Genomic DNA, 22426 nt, shown 5'->3' with positions numbered 1-22426 from the left:
CACTCATAGTCAAGAAACATCATTCACTGACACATTTATAATCTCTCATAGCAACATTTTTATGGTAGAGGAGAAGGCTATTGGGCTAGTCATACCTTCTCTCTCACACACATTCTCCTTCATTGGTTCTTTCAAACTTCCTTCACAATATACATCCTGCATCCCCAGGATGCCACAGACTCACCACGATGACCCTATATTATTTCCCCTCGGCACTACGTGACAAACTAAACCATCCCAATGGGATCCTCTGAAAGCTCTCACCATGCTGCAACATTTACCACATCACTCAGTGGTACTCTCAGCCCTCAGCAAATCCAGTTCTTAAATAAAAGCAAAATCTGGCCTTTACAAACAACACAGACACACCTAACCTTTACACAACAGGCCATACTTTGCTAACACACAGTAATCCTGAATGCTGTCCCTACTCCCATCCAGTCCTTACACCATACCCAATTCTACACCACACCCAGCATTAATTGATACCCAGTGCATAATCCACATCCAGTCCATAACATTCATCCAACCAAGATACCCAATCCCTAATCTAATTCAGTACCTACTCTACACTAATGACTTCTACATATCTACAGTCTATTCTACACCAGTCTTTAATCTACATCAGTCACTACACTATAACCAGGCCCTGCTCTACACACAGCTCCTGCTCCACACCCAGCCTGTATTCCATACCCTGTCTCTAATCTAAACCTACACTACATCCACCTCTTAGTCTGCATTCAGCCTTTACTCCACACCAAGATCCTACTTTACATCTAGCCCTAATCTACACCCAGCCCCTAATTAATACATACCTCCTACTCTACAAATAGTTGCTACTCTACAGTCTGTGCTGAATCTACTTCCAGCTTCTAATCTACACCCACTCCCTACTCTACACACATAAGTCCATAGAAACTGGAGTAGGCCAGTCAGCCTGCTGAGCCTGGCATGTCATTCATTGCAATCATGGCTAACTGAACACTTCAATGCCTTTCATTCACTCCATCCCATCACCCTGTCTGCACTGGTAATCAGAAATCTATCAACCACTACTTAAACATACTCAAAGACTAAGCCCCACAATCCTCTGCAGCAAAGAATGCCAAACATGCAATCCTCAGAGTAAAATCATTTCTCCTCATCTGGATATAAGTGACATATCAATAGTTTTAAATTTTGCCCTCTAGTTTTTGATTCTCCAAGCTTGGAAAACATTTTACCTATATTAATTTTCTCTATCCCTTAAAAATTTTGTAGGTTACAAGGAGACCACCTCTTATACTTTGAGAGAACATTGGGCCAGTTTGTGTAATCTCTCTTCACAAAACAGTCCAGCTATCCTGGAAAGCAGTTTGTGAACTTTTGTTGTACCCTGTCTATGACAATACTGAAATGAAGAGACCAAAACTGTGCATCATATTCCAGATGCTATGCCCAAGCTGTTGTACAACTGAAGGAACACTTCACTACTGCTCCACTAAAGTCCTCTGCACTAAACACCCCAACTTTCCATTAACCTTTCTAATAGCTTCTTCACCTTCATATTAACCTTAAGTGAATTATTGACAAGGATATCGAGGTCTCTTTGTATGTCTACATTTTCCAACCTTATACTGTTTCTGAAATAATCTGATTCTTCTACAAGCGTGGATAGCCTCATGTTTTCCACATTATATTCCACCTGCCATGTGCTTACCATTCGCTAAACCTGTCCAAGTTCTCCTGAAGCCAGTTTCTCACAACACACATTCCCTTTTGGATCTGTATCATCTGCAAATTTGGAAAAATTACATTTGGTCCCCATGTCCAAATCATTACTGAACATTGTGAACAGCTGGGTCCAAGTATTGATCTTTGTGGTGCCCACTGGTCACAATCTGTCAATGCGAAACTGACCCATTTATTCCTAATGTTTTCTGTCATTAATCCATACAAGTACACCACCTCTTGCCCTATGTTCTTTAATTGTTCAAACCAGCCGCTTGTGAGGGACTTTATCAAAAGCCTTCTGTAAATCTACGTGTATTATGTCCATTGGGTCTGCTTTATCAGTTTTATTAGTAACATCTTCAAAATTCTTCAATACGTTTGTCAAACACAATTTCCATTTGCTACACCCAATCCTTAATCAATGCACAGTCACTGCTGTCCTCCCAGTCCTTAATCTACCCCCAATCCCCATTTTAAATCCAGTCCCTACACGAATTTATTCATCACCCAAATTGCCCAATAGTTAAAAACTCGACTTATTTCACTGGGAGTTTCAAAGTGGATAGACAAGAATTATCAAGTTTAATTTGATTAATCACAAACATTTCTCAACTTGTATGTCCTCTGGTGATCTGTGAGTTGACTTGTTCGCGTGTATGATGTATGCACTCTGAACTAAACTCACGCTTACAACTGCTGGAGTGAATTTTGATTGCATTCTGATGAACAGACTGGGTGTATGAACAGACGGTTCCGGGTGTGTTTGAAATCAACCGGCGGGGTGAACACTTGTCTGAACTCGGTGGGGCAAAGAGGAAACATGTGCTGCAGACAAGACACCATCTCTCACTCTGGTCGCTTTTATCCCAAGTCCCTCGCCCTTTCTGGATCTATCACAATCTGCCCCGTGAATTCTCACGGACCTGTCCAGCCCAGCAGCCTCTACACTGGGTTTAGTCGGGCTCTTTCAGTCGCCAGTATCTGCAGACTTTAAGTAAAATGAAGTTGTCCCTCTCAGGATGCAGTTCTACAGGTTTCTGTAAATTCAATAATGATCTGCTAGAAACAGAGAGCCGGCTATTGGCCTTTGATGTGCCCACGATTGCAAAACATGGTCTATATTTTGGGGCCAGTGGTCATTCTAAGCCACACTCTATTCCCTCTCCCTCCTTGTTTCCCCTCAGCTGCTGTTTAATTACAGAGGGATTGTAAACTGCAGCTACCCGCAGCCTCTTGGCCAGGTGCGAGTCCCCACCGGCAGATAAATTACAGGGCAAGTGCAAATGAGTGGAGTTTACATCTAACCGGGTTGAAACCCCTCCGAGCCGCCACCAAATCCCAGCCCAGCCAATCCGCACTGAAGCGGGCGATGCTAAGCCATGCAAAAAAAAAAATGGGCACGTTAAGGAGGAAATAACAGCATTTCACAGAGCTATTAACATTCCTGGACAGCACCGGCCACAAACCAGCACCGTCTCACTCAGTCCAGTGAGACCACAACCCGGCCCAGTTTTGTACACTGACTGAGACTGGCTGCTGGTGGGAAAACCGATCCAAATTTCAGCCTCCATTAGCAGTCCCCAACTCAAACCCCGGCCATTCCGCCCATCTGCTCCATACCAACCTTCTGCCTCCCAGCTCTATCTAACCCCATCAGCACATCCGGGCACTGCGTTGACCCTGTTGCGCTGAGCTTCCTCTTAAATACATCTCAACTCATTCCTGCGGCAGTCAGCTCCACCTTTTTGAAAATATTTTCTTATTTGTTGGCTGGCCCGTCCCCAGCTGCCCTCGAGTAGGTGATGGTCAGCTGCCTTCTTGTACCGTTGTAGTCCAGCCTCCCCTCACTCTCTCTCTGGAGAAGTTTCTCCTGAATTCTGCTTTGGATTTACTGCTGTATTGAGTGGGGCTGGTACCTTCTCCATATCTTCCTATCCCTCACCTGAGGTATAGGGACCTATTAAACTCACCACATATAGTCTCTCTCTCTCTCTCTGGTCGCCTGGATCTAGGACGGCTTTATTCCACCCTTATCCCTTCCACTTCTCCATGTTATGGATTTGCATTCAGCCAGCCTTCTCTTTGGAAGAGAAAAAAATTACTCAATCGGTTCAATCTCCTCCTAATTGAACCCGACCCGGAGTGTGCCCCTGAGTTTAACTGACACGGGTTAGTAAACCAGACCAGAAGAGGACAGCAGTTTCCCTCCCTAAAGGGCATCAGATGGGATTTCCCTGACAGTTGCTTCATGGTCACCGTTAGACTCTGAACTGCAGAATTTTATTAAATTCAAGTTCCACCATCTGCCAAGGCGGGATTCGAACCCGGGTCCCCCTCCAGAATTAACAGTCTAAGCCGTCACCTTCCCCTGAAGAACGGCCGAACAGAATCCCCTGGCTCCTGGAGCTGACCTGAGCTCAAGGAAGACCGAAAGTAGCTCTCAGAGCTCCGCTTCTTCCTCAAGTGATTGTAAACAGCCCCCATCCAAGATGGGGAGTGTCTACAGACAGAATCAGACAGCCACGTTCTTTCTGTCAATGTTCACCTCCGCGGCTCTGGCGGTATTCCCAACATTTTCTGTTTCCGTTTCACATTTGCCCGATGTTACTTTTATTATTGTTTTGGAAATTAACTTCTGGGAGCCCTCATCCCGTCTTCAACCTTTCAACCAAATGCATGGGGTGGGGGTGTGTCAGGGTGTGCAGAGATGGGGGGGGGGGGGGGGGGAGAGAGACTGGGAAAGTTCTTCATTTCATCACAAAGTGCAGGGATCTCTCGGGCACTTGGAGCCGAACAGACCGGGGCTGGCGGCGGCTCACTTTGCGCTTGTGTGGACAATGCTGTGCAGTTGGTGAACGCCACTAAATGATGCATGTGTCCCAGGTTTTTACTCTGGCGTGTCCTCGCCGCTCTCTCCTTTGTACATTCACCAGCTTTTGTTAAATAATCAGCCGCCTGATGGGATGAGGAATAGATAAAGATTCCAGGCATCTGGCGGCTAAAATGAAAGGGAGATTAGGTCCCGGCCATTGCACACTCCATGGCAGAGGGCGCTGCTATTCGGCCCCATTCATTCCACACAACTCCCCGTGTTTGGTTACATCTCCCTGAGATGTTTGTATTTCTAAATTCGTTTGACAAAAAAAGTAAGTCACCCCATGCTGGATGTGAAAGAAAGTGCCTTTTAACATCTTCAATTACTGAGAACTTTAAAGCGACAATCACCGCTCCGTCAGTAAATGGCCCCAGAAAAGCAAAATATAGAGCTTGCTTCAGCTGTTTAGTGTCTAATGTTGAACGGGTTTACAATGTTCTGAGTGTTTAACCACACTGGACTCAGTACAACGTCCGGCCAGGATAGTCCCTGTATTGCTTAGAACTGAACTTAGTCGTTATACTGTGCAGAACCTCAAGTCTCTGGATCTATGGGGCAGGAGAGGCGCAGCCTCGGTTATCACCCCAGGGTAGAGAGTGCTATGTTGGGGGGTGAGCTTTCACGTCATGCTTTACATCAATGTTGTATCTGTGCTCGGAAGTGGATGAAGAAAGATCCCATTGCAATGTTTTGGAGAGCGGGCAGCTCTCTCTCCACAATACCGCAGCCCCACCCCGACATCGTCAGCCCCACTCCCGGACAGGGGGATATTCTTAGCCCCTGTCTATTTCTCATCCACAAGCTGCCCTCGGTCAGACCGTCCATGATGTGACCCTGAGCTGAGTTTCTGACTACACAGCTGGGCCGCAACTGGAACTGCCCCAGATCGGCTCTGATTGAAACCCTCACCCAGACCTTTGGTCCCTCCCGGTTGGACTCCTTCCAGTGCACTCCTAAAAGGTCTCCTACGTCAGCTTACCAAATTTCTGTTAGTCATATGCTATCGCTCACACCCACAATCTCTATATTCAATGGCCAACACTGGGTCCCAGTTAAGAACCCTTCAACTTTCAAATTCTCCTCCCTTTTCTCGGGCCTGATCCCTCCTTGCCCCTGCAATCCCCTCTCACCCTACAGCCTCTGAGACCTCTGCCTTGCTGCGATTACAACCTTGTGCACAAACCTGAATGTCATTGTTTTATTTGCTTCATCCCCGGGATCTGGGCTTTACTGGCTGGGTCAGTATTTATTACCACTTGCTCTGGAGAATGTGATGGTGTGAATGAAGCCTTCTTCAAGTGCTGTAGTCTATTATAACCATAGAGATGTACAGTACAGAAACAGACCCTTCAGCCCAACGCATCCATGCTGACCAAATATCCCAACCTAATTTAGTCGCATTTGCCAGCACTTGGCCCATATCCCTTTAAACTCTTTCTATTCATATACCCATCCAGATGCCCTTTAAATGTTGTAATTGTACCAACCTCCACCAATTCCTCTGGCAGCCCATTCCACACACAGACCACCTTCTGTGTGAAAAGGTTGTCCCTTAGGTCCCCTTTAAATCTTTCCCTTCTCACCCTAAACCTATGCCCTCTAGTTCTGGACTCTCCCACCCCAGGGAAAACATTCCCAGCCTGCTCAGCCTCTCCCTGTAGCTCAAATGATTTATGTAGATCTATTGTACTGTTAAGAAGAGAGTTCAGGGATTTTGACCCAGTGACACTGAAGGAACAGCAATATACTTCCAAGTCAGCATTGTGAGTGACTTGGATGAGAGATTGTAGATGGTGATGTTCCCATGTATCTGCTGCCCTTGTCCTTATAGACAGAAATAGGCATGAGTTTGGAAGGTGCTGTTAAGGAGCTTTGGTGATTTTTTTTTGTGTAGTGCATCTTATAGATGAGACACACCATTGCGAGTGTGGATCAGTGGTGGAGGCAGTGCATTATTTTTGTGGATGTAACATCAGCAAGCAGGCTGCTTTGTCTGAGATGCAGTTGAGCTTCTCACATGTTGTTGGAGCAGAACTCATCCAGGCAAGGGGAGACTACTCCATCACACTGCTGACTTGTGCCGCATAGATGGTGCACAGGGTATTAGGAGTCAGAAAATGAGTTACTCACTGCAGACTAACCTTTGACCTATCCTCCTGGCCACAATATTTATGTTGTTGGTCCAGTTCAATATCTGGTCAAGGTAACCTCCGGGCTGTTGTTACACCATTGATAGCTGTATCGTCAGCTGCTCAGGTCAAAGCCCCTGCATTCACATTCTAGAGCTCTCCAGCCCTCCACCTCTGTCACCTCTTAAAACAAATCTAATTACATAAGAAATAGGAGCAAGAGTGGGCCACCTGGCCCATCGGGCTGCTCTGCCATTCAGTAAGATCCTGGCTCTTTTTGTGCACTCACTCTATGTACCTGCCTGCTCACCACAGCCCTTCATTTCTTGTTGTTCAAAACTTTATCTATTGTTGCAGTAAAAACATTCAAAGAGGCAGCCTCAGCTCTTCCTTGGGCAAGGAGCTCCACAGATTCCCAGGCAAGGCCTTCACGGGAGGCTCCCAAGCACTGAGGATGTCACCTAGAGAGGGGACGAAACGTTTGCAAGAAAAACTCCCAGCTCGGCGAACAGAACCACAACAACGAGCACCCGAGCTACAAATCTTCTCACAAACTTTGAATTCCCAACCCTTTTGGTGAAGCAGTTCCTCCTCAACTCAGTCCAAAATTTGCTCCTTCTTATTTTGAGGCTATATCCCCAAGTTCTAGTTTCACCCACCAGTGGAAACAACCTCCCTGATTCTATCTTACCGACTCCTTCAATAATTTTATATGTCTCTACAATATCCCCCCCACATTTTTCTAATGAGTAGAATTCCAATGAGTATAATTCCAGCCTGCTCAATCTCTCCTCATAAGCCAACCCTCTCAATTCCAGAATCAACCTGGTACATCCTTTCTCAAGTAAGGAGTCCAAAACTGTACACAGTACTCCAGGTGTGTACTCACCAGCACCTATCCAGCTGCAGCACAACTTCCCCATTTTAAGCTCCATTCCTCTAGCAATGGAGGACAATATTCCATTCGCCTTCTTAATTTCCTGCTGCACCTGCAAACCAACTTTTTATGATTCATTCACAATGACTCCCAGGGCCCTCTGCACAGCAGCATACTGCGATTTTTTACAATTTAAATAATAGACCATTTTGCTGTTATTCCTATCAAGATGGATGACCTCCTATTTACCAATATTGTACTCCATGTGCCAGACCCTTGTCCACTCACTTAACCTATCTCCAGGCTTTTGCAGATTTTCAGAGTCCTCTGCACACTTTGCTCTGCTATTCATTTTAGTGTCATCTGCGAACTTTGACATAATACACGTGGTCTCCAACTCTAAATCATCTTGTAAATTGTAAACAGTTGTGGTCCCAACACTGATCCTGAGGCACAACACTGGCTATTGATCACCAACCAGAAAAAAACACCCATTTATCCTCACTCTTTGCTTTCTGTTGGGTAACCAATCTTCGATCCATGCTAGTACATTTTCTGTAATGCCATCACCTTTATCTTATGCAGCAGCCTTTTGTATGGCACCTTGTTAACCAAGGAGAAAGTGAGGTCTGCAGATGCTGGAGATCAGAGCTGAAAATGTGTTGCTGGAAAAGCGCAGCAGGTCAGGCAGCATCCAAGGAACAGGAAATTTGACGTTTCGGGCATAAGCCCTGATGAAGGGCTTATGCCCAAAACGTCAAATTTCTTGTTCCTTGGGTGCTGCCTGACCTGCTGCGCTTTTCCAGCAACACATTTTCAACCTTGTTAACCAAGACTGATTTACTTTGATATCACCCTATGTGGTTCAGTGTCAAACTTTATTTTACCTTTGGAAATTATCTTGTAACGTTTTATGTGTTTGAAGGTACTCTTTAAGTGCAAGTGTTATTGATCAAGCAATATCATTAAAAATGGACTCTCTGGCAATCATCACATTGTTGCTTGTGTCAGTTTCCTACGAGCAAATTGGCTGCTGTACTTCTTACAGTACTGCAATGACTACATTTCAAAAGTAATTCAGGGCTACTAAAGCTCCTTGAGATATCCTGAGGCTGTGAAAGGTGCTTCTCAATGTAAATCTGTTTTTAAACTGGGATATCCCAGTGCATGGCAAAGTGGGAATGTCACTGATAATATAAAGCTAGTTGCAATAGTGAAACCACACATCAATTGTTGTAAAACCCATTTGGTTACTCAATGTCCTTTAAGAAGGGAAACTAGTCACCTTGCCTGGTCTGGTCTACATGTAACTCCAGACATACAATCATGTAGTTGACTCTTAATTTTCTGAAAAGGCCTAGGAAGGCCACTCAGTTCAAGGGCAATTTGGGATGGGCAACAAACAGTAGCCTTGCCAGTAATGTTCACACCCAAGAAGGAATAAGGAAATGTAGAACAAGGTTAGTTCCTACATTGCAGAGAACAGGATAGTCCTTAAATCATGTAGAATTAGGATAGAATCACTAATAGAGAAATTGGATGATCCATGGGTGTGTAACAAGCTAGGGTAGTTACTACATAAAACTAGGTTAATCCCTGTAGTGTTTTGACTAGTGCAAATAACTGGAATATCCCTATTGTAACCAAAACTACAATAGTCCTTAAGATGTATATGTCTAGTATTGTCGAAATGGTATGAATGATTTAAATGGAATAGTTCCTACAATAGACAGTGATAAGTCCATATTGTATAGCACTGAGATGCTCACTACAGCTACAGTGAACAAGATTGGCATAGTTTGCACTTTATAGAACATTGATAATTTCTGCACTATTCAAAACTATGATAATCCATGTATTTTACATAACTGGAATAATCCCTTCAATATACATCTCTATGGGAAATAACATATTATAGAACTCGAATAGTCCATACATGAATCAAAACAATAACTGTACAGAATATTGATATGCCTGGCAGTATAAAGAACTGCTATAGCTAAAAGATTATATCAAACAATGAGAAACATTACAGTTTAAAGAACTGCAATAGTTCATGTGTGACACAGAACTGGGACTGATCTGACAGGGTGTAGTGCTGGGAAAGTTTGCCTAGAGAGTGGAGCTGGTTCAGTTGTTATGGGAATTAAGTTAGAGCAGTTCCTAAACGTTATGGAACTGGAACAGTCTTGACAGTGTATAGAGCGAGGATAGTCACTACAGGGTACAGAACTTGGATGGGCTTTACAGTTGTGATGATGCTGCCCCTTTAACAAGGTAATGTTAACCTTGTTTCTTTTCAGAGAGGCTGTAAAAGCAGCGATTCCGAAAAGTCTAGGTTCAAAGGGTTTTAGGGCTAATTTGATTATATCAGATACTGCCTCAGGAAAAAGGCTTTCAAGTTGTTTTAAAAAATACACTTGTACAATGAAAGGGAGTGGCCAGTCCTCCCAGCTCAGCTTTACCCTGGTTTGGTTTGGTTTGAGCAGTCTGGCTATCCACTGAAAGCTGGCTGCTGTTTGAGGCTGCTGATCCAAGAAACAGTCACATGGGAGAGAGTGTTCCATGCTGCTACCTCTCTCTCTTTCTGACGTCTCTCCTGTAAGACCTTGTTTTTGATTTTACCTTTTTTTTCCCAGAGGGCGTTTATGGGGATTGTTGCAGGAATTTGGAACAGCAGCATTAAGTTGGGGTAATCTGTTGGGTTTTTGGATAGGTTAAGTTATTCTGCATTCTGATCTCTTTTGTTTACGTTTCATTCAGTAACCTTATAAATAAATTCTGATTTGGTTAAAACTAAATGGTTTGACCAGCTGCATCACTCCTGGAAAATTCATGTTATACCTGTTTAAAACAACAAACAGAGTTAAGTCCAGGCCATCATCTTGAAATGTTTTGAGGGGGTCTGGCCTGGTCCATAACACAGTGTATAGAGCTGGGACAGTCTCTACAGGGTATAGAACTGGGGCAGTCTCTACAGGGATTAGAGCTGGGGCAGACTCTACAAGGTCTAGAGCTGGAGCAGACTCTGTACAGCTGGGATAGTCTCTGCAATGTATAGAATTGGGATAGTCTCTACAAGGAAGATGCTGCGGTTATCTCTAAAGGGAATAGAGTTAGGGAAGTCTCTACAGGTTTCGAATCTGGACAGTCTGTGCAGTGTGTAGAGCTTTGACAGTCCCGATGACATATAGAATTCAGATAGTCCATGCAGAGTTCAGAGCTAGAACAGTTTCCATAGGTTACAATACCGGGTCAGTCCATACAGTGTTTAGATTTGGGACAGAGTCTACATCATATAGATTTGGACAGTCCCTATAAGGCTCTTGAATAGCCACAGTCCCTATAGTGTATAGAGCTAGGACAATTTCTGGATATATTGAAATAGGACAGTCCCTACATGGTTTAGAATTAAGGTGAAGAACTAGAATAATCTTTACAGGATGTAGAACTGGGACATTTTCTACAGATTACAGATGGGATAGCTTTCACAGCATATAGAGCTGTGTCTATTCCTAAAGCTTACAGAGCTAGAACAAAGAACAAAGAACAAAGGAAATTTACAGCCAGGAACAGGCCCTTTGACCCTTCAAGCCTGAGTCAATCCAAATGTACAGTCTAAACCTGTTGGTCAATTCCTATGCATCTGTATCCTTCTGTTCCCCACCTACTCATGCATTTGTCCAGACGCATTTTAAATGAATCTACCATGCCTGCCTCTACCAGCTCTGCTGGCAATGCATTCCAAATGCCCACCACCCTCTGTGTGAAGTACTTGCCATGTGTATCCCCCTTAAACTTTCCACCTCTCACCTTGAAAGCGTAACATCTCATTATTGAATCCTTCACCCTAGGAAAAAGCTCATCTCTATTACCCTGTCTATATCCTTCATGATTTTGTAAACCTCAATCAGGTCCCCCCCTCAAACTCCTTTTTTCTAGTGAAAATAAACCTAACCTAGTCAACCTTTCTTCATAGCTAGCACCTTCCATACCAGGCAACATCCTCGTAAACCTTCTCTGCATCCTCTCCAAAGCATCCACATCCTTTTGGCAAAGTGGTAACCAGAACTGTACAACGTATTCTAAATGCAACCGATCCAATATCTTGTACAATTTTAACATGACTTGCCAGCTCTTATACTCAATACCCCGTCCAATGAAAGGCTATATGCCGCCTTGACCACTCTATCCACCTGTGCAGCAACCTTCAGGGTACAATGGACCTGCACTCCCAGAACTCTCTGCCCATCAACTTTTCCCAAGGCTCTTCCGTTCATTGTATAATTTCCTCTAGAATTAGTCTTGCCTAAATGCATCACCTCACATTTGTCAGGATTGATAACCATCTGCCACTTTTCCGCCCAACTCTCCAGTGTATATATAACCTCCTGTATTCTCTGACAGTCCCTTATGCTTTCTGCTACTCCATCAGTCTTTGTGTCATCTGCAACTTGCTGATCATACCAACAGTGCCCTCTTCCAAATCATTTATGTGTATTAAAAACAATAGTGGCCCCAACAATGACCCCTGTGGAACACCACTGGTCACCATTCTTCATTTCGAGAAACTCCCTTCAACTACTAATCTCTGTCTCCTGTTGTTCAACCAGTTCTTTATCCACCTAGCTAGGACACCCTGCACACCATGTGACTTCAACTGGAATAGTTTCCCCAGTGTTGGGACTGTCTCCACAGTGTATCAAGTTGGGATAGTCTCTGCAGGGCAAATGAGATGGGATAGTCTCTACAGGATGTAGAGCTGGGATCATCTCTACAGTTTACAGAGTCATAGAATTATACAGCATGGAAACAGACCCTTTGGTCCAACTCATCCATGCCAACCAAGTTTCTCAAGAGAAACTAGTCCCATTTGCCTCCATTTGCCCAATATCCCTCTCGTCTTTTTTTCTGTTCATGTATCTGTCCAAATGTCATTCAAGTATTGTAAATTTAATTGCATCTACCACTTCCTCTGGCAGTTCATTCCACATAGGAACCACCTGCTGTGTGAAAAAGCTGCTCCTCAGGTCCATTTCAAACCTTCTCCTCTCACTTTAAATATATGCCCTCCAGTCTTAAACTTCCTTACCCTAGGGAACTGACCTTTGCTATTCACCTTAACTATGCTCTCATGATTTTATAAACATCTATATAATGAGCTGAGGCAGTCTGTATAGGGTACAGAGTTGGGAAAGCCTCTACCGGATATGGTGCTGGGATAATCTCTACAGTGAATAGAGATGGGACACTCTCTACATAGTACAGAGACAGGAGAGTCTCTACAGGGCGTAGAGATGGGACAGTCTCTACAGTGTATAGAAATGGGAGAGCATCTACAGAGTATAGAGGCGGGAAAGTCTCTACAGTGATACAGACAGGAGAGTCTCTCTAGAGTATGGGGAAGGGAGAGTCTCCAGAGTATGGAGCTGGGACAATCACTACAGGGTGTAGGCCTGGAATATTCTCTACAGTGTACAGAGCTGGGACAGTGACTACAGGGTACAGGGTTGGTTTGGACTCTACAGGTATGGAGCTGTGACAGTCCCTGCAGGGTGTAGAGTTAGGATAATCTCAACAGGTTATAGAGCTGGGCTAATATCTACAGGGTACAGACTGAGATAATCACCACAATGTGTAGAGGTGGAACAATCTCTATAGGGTACAGAGCTGGGACAGTCTGTATAGCATATTGAGTCAGATCAGTTTCTACATGGTATACTGCTTGGCTTGTTCCTGCAGTATATGGGGCTGAGACAGCAGTGACAGGAATTGGAATTGGGGCATGCCTAACGCTTTATCAGGGAGTGTGTGTCCTTTCAATAGACAATAGACAATAGGTGCAGGAGTAGGCCATTTTGCCCTTCGAGCCTGCACCACCATTCATTATGATCATGGCTGATCATCCTTAATCAGTATCCTGTTCCTGCCTTATCTCCATAACCCTTGATTCCACTATCCCTGAGAGCTCTATCCAACTCTTTCTTAAACGAATCCAGAGACTGGGCCTCCACTGCCCTCTGGGGCAGAGCATTCCACACAGCCACCACTCACTGGGTGAAGAAGTTTCTCCTCATCTCTGTCCTAAATGGTCTACCCTGTATTTTCAAGCTGTGTCCTCTGGCTCGGGACTCACCCATCAGCAGAAACATGTTTCCTGCCTCCAGAGTGTCCAATCCTTTAATAATCTTATATGTCTCAATCAGATCCCCTCTCAATCTTCTAAACTCAAGGGTATACAAGCCCAGTCGTTTCACTCTTTCAACATAAGATAGTCCCGCCCTTCCAGGAATTGACCTCGTGAACCTACGCTGCACTCCCTCAATAGCCAGAATGTCTTTCCTCAAATTTGGAGACCAGAACTGCACACAATATTCCAGGTGTGGTCTCACCAGGGCCCTGTACAGCTGCAGAAGCACCTATTTGCTTCTATACTCAATCCCTCTTGTTATGATGGCTAGCATGCTTTCTGTGATTGTATCTGAGGTATTTCAAGGTAGAATATTTTTAATCGTTTACCAGCTCATCAATACTATAAGACTTTACGACCACAGATGTAGGCCATTCAGCCCATCGACACCACCCGCCATTCAGTTCAATCACGCCTGATCTAATAATCCTAAACTTGGCCTTGCTGCCTGCTGTATATCTGCTGTAGCCACGACACTTGGCCTCCCTGGACAACTCTGCCCAGGGTGGACGCAACTGAGCCATTTCCGGGTGAGACTGGACTTGATAGAGGAACAGAAGTTCCGAATCTGAGTTGGGGTGGGCAGGTTGCTCTGCTTGGGAAATGGATTGCTTTAATCGGATTTCTAACTCGCCAGCTCTCTCGCTGAAATATGCAGCGAGGCTTCAAGCGGGCTTGAGTGCATTTAGTGATGGGGAATGGACGTCCCGCTGTGATCGAGCGTTCATCTCGCTGGGGAAGTCAGACAGCTGCAGGGTTCCGAATGGAATCTGGTGTGCTCCACACAGACAGGCCAGGGAGCAAATGACATTTCCTCAAAAATCCAGTCCCTCAGACCAGAATAATCAGCATCTGGCCCGGAAAGTTGAAGCGAGCGCGGGGAAGGGAACCTCCGATTTGTTCCCTTGGAGCTCACGGCTGGCGAAGCGGGAAAGCCGGGATGGACCGACTGCAGTCCCCGGGAAAGCGCGGTCCTCATTCACGGGAAACCGGCCTCTTTGCAAACGTTGTCGCTGCCGCCAGAAACCCTGAGGGGGATTGTCTTCGGTGACTTGACACGGGCCGTCCTGAGGTGGGTCCTAAACAGAACCACCCGGCCAGGCCTTTCACCCCAGAGTTGTGCCTTACATTGGGAAACACATTATCCCTGACTCCGCAAAGCCTCTCACCTCAGTCCTATTAATCTTGAATCTGTGTTTAACCTGCTGTAATATTGTAAAAACAATAAAGATTGTCTTTTTTCAACCGGCAGTGTGGGAGAAATGCGGTTAATTTTGCATCCGGGCTGTTACTGAGTGGAGCCCGATTTCATTCGGAATATTCTGTCCTTCATCCCCATCAATGGACTGAAAGAGGCTTCTCCATATTGCCTCGAACTAACCCCAGAGCGGGGACAGCTTGTCACATGTTGATTATTAATTAACGTTCTTGATCTATGAGGTAACTAATTAACAACCCCCGCTCCTGGCTCAGGACAGTCACGCCTGTTACCCACAGAGAGGGAGAGAAAAAGCTATCATTAGAAACAGCTTTGAAAGACTTCTCATTCATGAATCTTCTTCCATTGAGCTTGTTCTCCACTAACGGCGCCGCTTGTTGCTTTTTAGTATTTGACTGGCCATTTTCAAGAGATTTTCACATTTCCTAAGATCAGAAATTTCCTTTTTCTGCTTCGCATTGGGCTACTGTCTCTGTCTCTCTTTCTCTCTGGCTGCATTGTTGTTCAAAAGGATAATCCTCAGTCCTCTCTTCCCTAAAGGCACTCTCTCTCCCCCTCCTTTGAGGTAGCATTGCCCTATACAGGAACGCTTGGAGAGGTTTTATTAACTTCCATCGCCAACAGAATTCTCCAGCTTTTGAGCCAAAGAAATATTCCATGAGCAGGACGGAGCCGAAAGGGTTAAGCTCCTGCACACACGGGTCTTCACTAACCACCCGCAACCCTCCTCAGAGGGCCACTTCAAGGTGGAGGTCGTGTGACTCAACAAAGAGGTCGGCCCAAGGTTAGAACGGCTCCAGGAGCCCCATGGTTCCACTCCATTAATAAGGTCTCAGCAAACTCAGTGGACCAGCAAGGGTAACAGCAAGTTGTCCTTATAAGGTGAATGTGAGTAATCCGGAGGAATGAGTGCAGCAGCGTTGTGTCAATAGTGATCTTAACAGAATTCTAGCTACCTTCCTGCCGCGTGAACTTGTCCTTTGCGCCATGGTGGTCAACTCTGCTGCTCAACACCAACAGCCCAGTCCGGCAGGGCCCTCTGAGCTTTCAGGTGCAGAGGAAGACAGTGGACATCTGAGCTCTCTGTCCCTGGCCTTTCACTATGCCGAAAATGTGTTGCTGGTTAAAGCACAGCAGGTCAGGCAGCATCCAAGGAACAGGAAATTCGACGTTTCGGGCCAGAGCCCTTCATCAGGAACTTTCACTATGCCCGTCCAGACAGTCAGTCTCCAGAGATCAGGTCAGTCGGAAATTCTATCAGTTATCTGCATCAATGCTTCATCGTCTTCAATCAAACCCAGATTCAAACCTGGGCAAACATTATGGAGATTCCGAGCTGCTCAAACCTCAGGGTCCCACTTAACCTCCCTGGTTGGTTGGAAATAACTGTAGGACACAGTGTTCAGCACCTGCTTGGTTGCAAGAGTTGCTGTAAAGATGGAGGATATAGACATCAGTCAGCCTTTGGGCTCGACTCCAGGTTTTCTTTTGTCAGGGTTTAACCCATTAGACTTCAACTCGCCCTGAAGTAATTTGACTTCATACCAAATTGAAATCCCTAGGTCTGGAGAAGAGTGCCAGGGCCCATTTAGTTCTTGGGGCTAGAATGAGCAAACGGTACTGGGACAGCAACGACTTGAAGGGCATTGTTTCAATAGCTGAGTAAAAGAGCATTGTGAGAATGGTGAAGATTGAGCAGTTATTTTTATTGTGATAATAGTGAATACTGAGTGTAATAGTGTTCAGAGACACGTGAGTACTGAGTGTAACAGTATTGTGAGTATAGTGAGCGTTCAGCGTGACAGTATTGTGAGTAGTGACAATAAAAGAGCAGTAGATATACCCCAATTATGCAAATATTGCGAGAATAGTGAAATCAACGTTTAACCATAAGTACACAGATGAGTGATGGTGGCAGGCCGGGTTGTCTGGGAGGTTAGCAAAGCTTCATGTGCTTCCTTTGGTCTTAAAACAATGGCGGAGAATACGGGAACAAGAAAACTATGATAAACCTTTCTAAAAATCCTGAATTGCAGTGTTGTGCCCAGTTCTGAACACGACACTTCAGGAATGACGTGAAGCCCTTAGAAAGAGTATGGAAAATATTGGAGAGGATCGTTCCGGAGATGAGATCTTGCTGTTGTGTGGACACTGGCCGGAGGGCGGAGGCCATTCTCCTTGTAGGAGATGGTTAAGAAGCGGGTTTCAGAATCATGAAGAAGCTGCACGAAGTAGATGAAGAAAGAGTGCATCAGGCAGAGGAAACTGATTTAAACGGATTGGCAAGAGGACAACTGTAATACAAAGCAACGCTTTATTTTAAAAGTAAGTGGTTAGGATCTGGAATGCACTGCCGAGAGATGTGGTTCGGGCAGATTCGGTTGTGGTCTTAAAAAGAGAATTAGATTATTATCTGAAGAGAAAAGAAATGGAAAGCCATAAGGAAAACCCAGAAGAGTGAGGCGAAGTGAATTGCAACAGAGCTAGCATTGATAGGACGGGCAGAATGGCTTCCTTTTGTTTTGGATTCATCCTGTGGGAAGCGCTTTGAGAATAATGAGTGTAACAGTACCGTGTGAATAGTGAGATATAACAGCGCGGTGAGAACACTGAGTGTAATGATATTGTGGATGCTGTGAGAGGTGAGTGTGACAAGATTGTGAAAGTAATCAGTACAAAGAGCTATATTTGTACAAACCAGTGAGGGCCACAGAGCAGGCTGGATACTGGTTAATAACTCATACAGGTCATTGAGTTTTATGTAAATAGGGCACAGAGTATCAAAGCAGGGAAGTTATATATAAAAGCAAGTCTACCAGTCTGAGAGGATATGGATGTCAAATATTATTATCAGAGTCATAGAGATGTACAGCATGGAAACAGACCCTTCTGTCCAACTTGACCGTGCCAACCTGATATCCCAGATAAATCCAGTCCCATTTGCCAGCACCTGGCTCATATCGCTCTAAGCCCTTCCTGTTCATATACCCATCCAGACGCCTTTCAAATCTTGTAATTGTACCAGCCTCCACCACTTCCTCTGGCAGCTCATTCCATACACGCACCAACGCTGAAAACACGGTAAAACAATATATAAACACCGGTCCTGCCTTGCCCAGTTCTGAGGAAGGATGTGAAGGCTTTGGAGACAGTGCAGACAAGTTTCCCGAGAATGGTTTGACTGGGGAATGAGTTTGAGTTGAAGAAGCTCAACGTTTCTCCTGGCGAAGGCTTGGTCAAGGTGTTCAAAATTAAGAAAGGTCTTTTCAGGGCAAATTGGGTGAAAGTGCTTCCCTTGGCAGAAAGGTTGGAAAACCAGAGGACAACGACTCAAAGGGATTGATAAAAGAAGGAGGGACAACATGGGGACACCTACTTACACGCAGCGAATGGTGAGGATCTGAAATACTGTGAAAGTGTGTTGGAGGCGGGGTCAGTCATAGCCTTAAAAAGTGAATTAGATAATTACACGGGAAGAAATTTTGAAAAATGCAGGGGTTCCTGGGAGTTGTGGGGGGGAGGGGGGTGACAGTAGTAAGGGAAAAGCTCGCATGGGCGGGCCGGGCCGAATGGTCTCCGACTATCCTGTAACCATTTGCCGAATCAATGAACGGTTTGGGGAGGGCAGTGAGGGTTGCGCGAAACTTTAATAGAGTTTTAGTCTTTAACTAGAGCCAGCAGCAGGGATTTCTGACCTTCCCTTGTATCTTATTGTAAAGCCTTGCTTTAGTTTTCTAGGTTTTCTCCCCCTGTTAACCTCCCCCTTCCAGCGGTGTCTCACAAAGGACCTGGGCTATGGTGCTGTCTAAAGCTGGGTTCCTGCTTCTCAAGACCCGCTCGTGGCCGTTTCATCAATTACTCAATGAATTCCTCGTTGCTATTAAATCTTTCTCAACCACTCGTCAGACTGCAGGCTGCCCTGTCAGTGGTGTGTACCCATACTGCTTTGAATTCAGACCAATCCCCGCGGGGTTCTGGAATGATTTAGCATGAACTTTGCTGATTTCATTTCAGTTTTGGAGAGAGCGGATGTCACTGTGATATAACTCTGGTTCAGGCTACACTGAACCCAGCGAGGCTTACATTTATATCAAGAGTTGAGAATATTGAAAGGTCGCTATGGAAAGAGGCCGTTCTGCCCGTAATGCCCATGCTGGTACTTTGAGTCGGCTATCTGGTGATACACACGCCGCATCCCCCCACCACCCCCAACAAACACACACACACTTTCCATAACTCTGTAAATTTTTCTTTTCCCCCATATATTTATCAATTTCTTGTTTGCATTTTCAATAACTTTAAATTCAATTCCTGTTATCCAGTCAACGCCATCTGCTCAGTCCCGATCAAACCAAAAACAGCAGACTTCATTAAATCTCCACCAAGTATTTATTTACAATATCAATCCATCGTGGGGCTGAATCTGCGACCGGGCTGGAGTGGAGCCTGTGTTTGCAGCTACGCAGGGAGATTAGTGAACAGCTATTTCATGTACTATCAGCTACAGGTTGTGCGGATCCCCCAGCCGTTAGCTAAGACTGACATTGAATCGATTTACTCGATATTGTAGCACCGAGCCATGGGCCCCTTCAGCCCTGAGGTGGGGGAGGAGAGGCGGGGGGTGGTGGTGGAGGTGATGAGACAAGCCATCCCATGGATTGGCCGGAAATTCTTGGCAGGTTTCAGGTCGGCACTGCGGCGTGTCCCACCTGGCAGCGATCAGGCCTGGTCAGTAGCGAGAGCAGCTCTGAAAGTAACTTCCTCAAACAACAGTGGCGGCGTCCACACTGAAACCCGGAGACGCACTGATCATTGCTAACCAGAACATAGAGGCATAGTGGCGTACAGCACAGAAACAGACCCCTCGGCCCAACTCATCCATGCTGATCAGATACCCAAACCTCATCTCGCCCCATTTGCCAGCACTTGGCCCCTATCCCTCTAAACCCTTCCTATTCATTTACCCACCCAGATGCCTTTTAAATGCTGTAATTGTACCAGCCTCCACCACTTCCTATGGCAGCTTGTTCCACAGACGCACTACCGTGAAAAAGTTGCCCCTTAGGTCCTTTCGAAAATTTTCCCCTCTCACCTTAAACCGTTGCCGTCCAGTTTTGGACCCCTCCCTCCCTTGGGATAGCTCCTCGGCTATTCACCCAGTCCATGCCCCCCAGGATTTGAGAAACCTCTATGAGATCACCCCTCAACCTCCTACGTTCTAGAGTGAAAAAAAGCCTATCCTTATTCAGCCTCTCACTGTATCTCACACCCTCCAATCCTGACATTATCCTAGTAAAGGTGCTCCTATCTCCCTCATTCCACAGCCCGGCCGGGCATACTTAACACTGTCAACCGCACACACACTTTCAGAGTCACCGTCGTGCTCGGCTGTCTCCCGATTGGATGATAAGGTATACGCAGAGTCTGCCTGTGTTCCATGTTGTTAAATAGCTTGTTTCTTGACCCCCAAACACAGGCTGACACTGTCCCACACTCTCACACAAACATATAAATACATTCTGTTGGCGAACACATTCACACACAGTTCATTCGCCCTGATCCACACACAAGCATCTAAACACCACCTCCACAGCACTCACAGCCGCGCCATACGCAAACACACGCTACCTTACCCACAGGCAGCTCAACACATTCTTACACAAAGACATATAAACTTATCCTCACAGACACCATTCATTCCAATCCACAGCCGTACACACACAGGCATACGCATACAAACTTACTCGCCCACACAGACATATCAACACATCTTTAAGTACAACAGTCATTCTTACATACATGCATACAAATCCATGCCGGGAAAAGTACACTCTCACCCACTAACATGCTCTCACCAACTCAAAAACCACATCAACATATCTTCACAGATAACACAGTCTCACAAACATCCTCACAGGCACAACTCCTTGCTTTATATTCATACGCACACACTGATAAACACGCGCCCACATATAAACATCCTCAGTAGTGCTCTAAGTCATATCTATATATGCATACACACTCACATCATTCGCACTTACCCACCCACCCACACCCCCACACACAAACACAGACACTCATCTACACTCCATGCACCGACAATAACACTCTGTCTAAAATAAGGAATCGCACCTTCTTCAGAAATAAATGCTACCAGAGAATTGCTGAAGGGAGTTAAAGAGTTAGAGTGACCGACCCTTTTTTAAATTCTTCTCATTTTTTTCCTTACAAAGTTAAGTTACAGTGAGTACATCTCACTGAATAAGGTCAATATATTCTCCTATCTAAGATCCGTGGCCATATCATAGCAAGAGATTAGCCCGGCGGGAGACAAATTCAAACAGAGATAATAAAATGCACTTTGCATTGATCTGTCTCAACCTGCTCCGCATGGCCTTCCAGAGGCATGTCCCAGGGTCCCCTAATAGGCGGCTAGTTCATTCACTCTTTAATTGTGAAGCTGCAGCGTAATCCTGACTGTGAACAATGTCTGCGTTTGATGCTCGTGCGGTGATCAGTCCCCAGCTCGGTTACTTTTATTTCCTGAATTGGTCCTTCAGACCAAAGTTTCCCAGATATGAAACAAATGTACCTTCAGCTGCTGTTGTTTCACTCAATCGCTGTAGGAGGCTAAAGATGAAGTGTTGAGGGCACGGTCTGACCCTCTCTCTACCATTCCTTGTCTACAACAGTTAAATCCACCAGAATGCCTCTTCTAAAACTATCCGGTGATTTAATTTTGATGGGGAGAGGAACTCTACCTAGTCTATATTGCTCCTCTCTATAACGCAACCAATTTCCCCAAATGGGCCCTGGCTGGTGACCCATTTCAGATATTCCGCAGGGTGGCGAGGCAGGAGTGGAAGAACTACGAGTGATACTAAAGTTCAGGTAAGTCCTCTCTGAGTAGGACGTAACTCTATATCTAAACGGTACGCCGCCAGCTCACAAAGCATTTACTGTGGCAGTCATTGTAGAATAATACAGCGCAGAATGAAGCCATTCGGTCCATTGTGCCCGTGCTAGCTCAATGAAAGAGTGATTAATTCGTTCCATTTTGCCTGCCTTTTCCGAAAAAATAACTCCGTAAAAACACTTTTCATCTACTATAAGCCCCTGTTCGCTGTTATGATTGAATCCAGCTCTACCAGGCAGTGCAGATCATCACTCATCTCGCCTCTGTTTTTTTTGGTCAATTATCTTCGCCAATTACCTTAAGAGTGTGACCTCTGCCCTCCAGATCACTGGAAACAGTTTCATCCGACATACTGCAGCAAAATCATTCTGGTTAGGGACACTTTCCCTGGTCCATCTAACATCGATGTTTTGGGACCATTGTCTAAAACAGAACAATGAATTGCGGTGCTGGAGATCTGAAACACACACAAAAACTTTTGGTGGAGAACCTCAGCAGGTCTCT

General features: G+C 45.3%; 1 protein-coding gene across 6 annotated transcripts in view; it reads right to left on the bottom strand.

The window, feature by feature from the left end:
- The window catches only part of LOC132833688 (paired box protein Pax-7), a 214967-nt gene that overhangs the window by 178816 nt on the left and 13725 nt on the right, over nt 1-22426 (bottom strand). The window lies entirely within an intron of this gene.

Source organism: Hemiscyllium ocellatum, chromosome 37, assembly GCF_020745735.1.
Source record: "Hemiscyllium ocellatum isolate sHemOce1 chromosome 37, sHemOce1.pat.X.cur, whole genome shotgun sequence".
NCBI classification, from domain to species: domain Eukaryota; kingdom Metazoa; phylum Chordata; class Chondrichthyes; order Orectolobiformes; family Hemiscylliidae; genus Hemiscyllium; species Hemiscyllium ocellatum.
The sequence above is the reverse complement of the archived record's forward strand: the minus strand, read 5'-3'. Positions and strand labels throughout refer to the sequence as shown.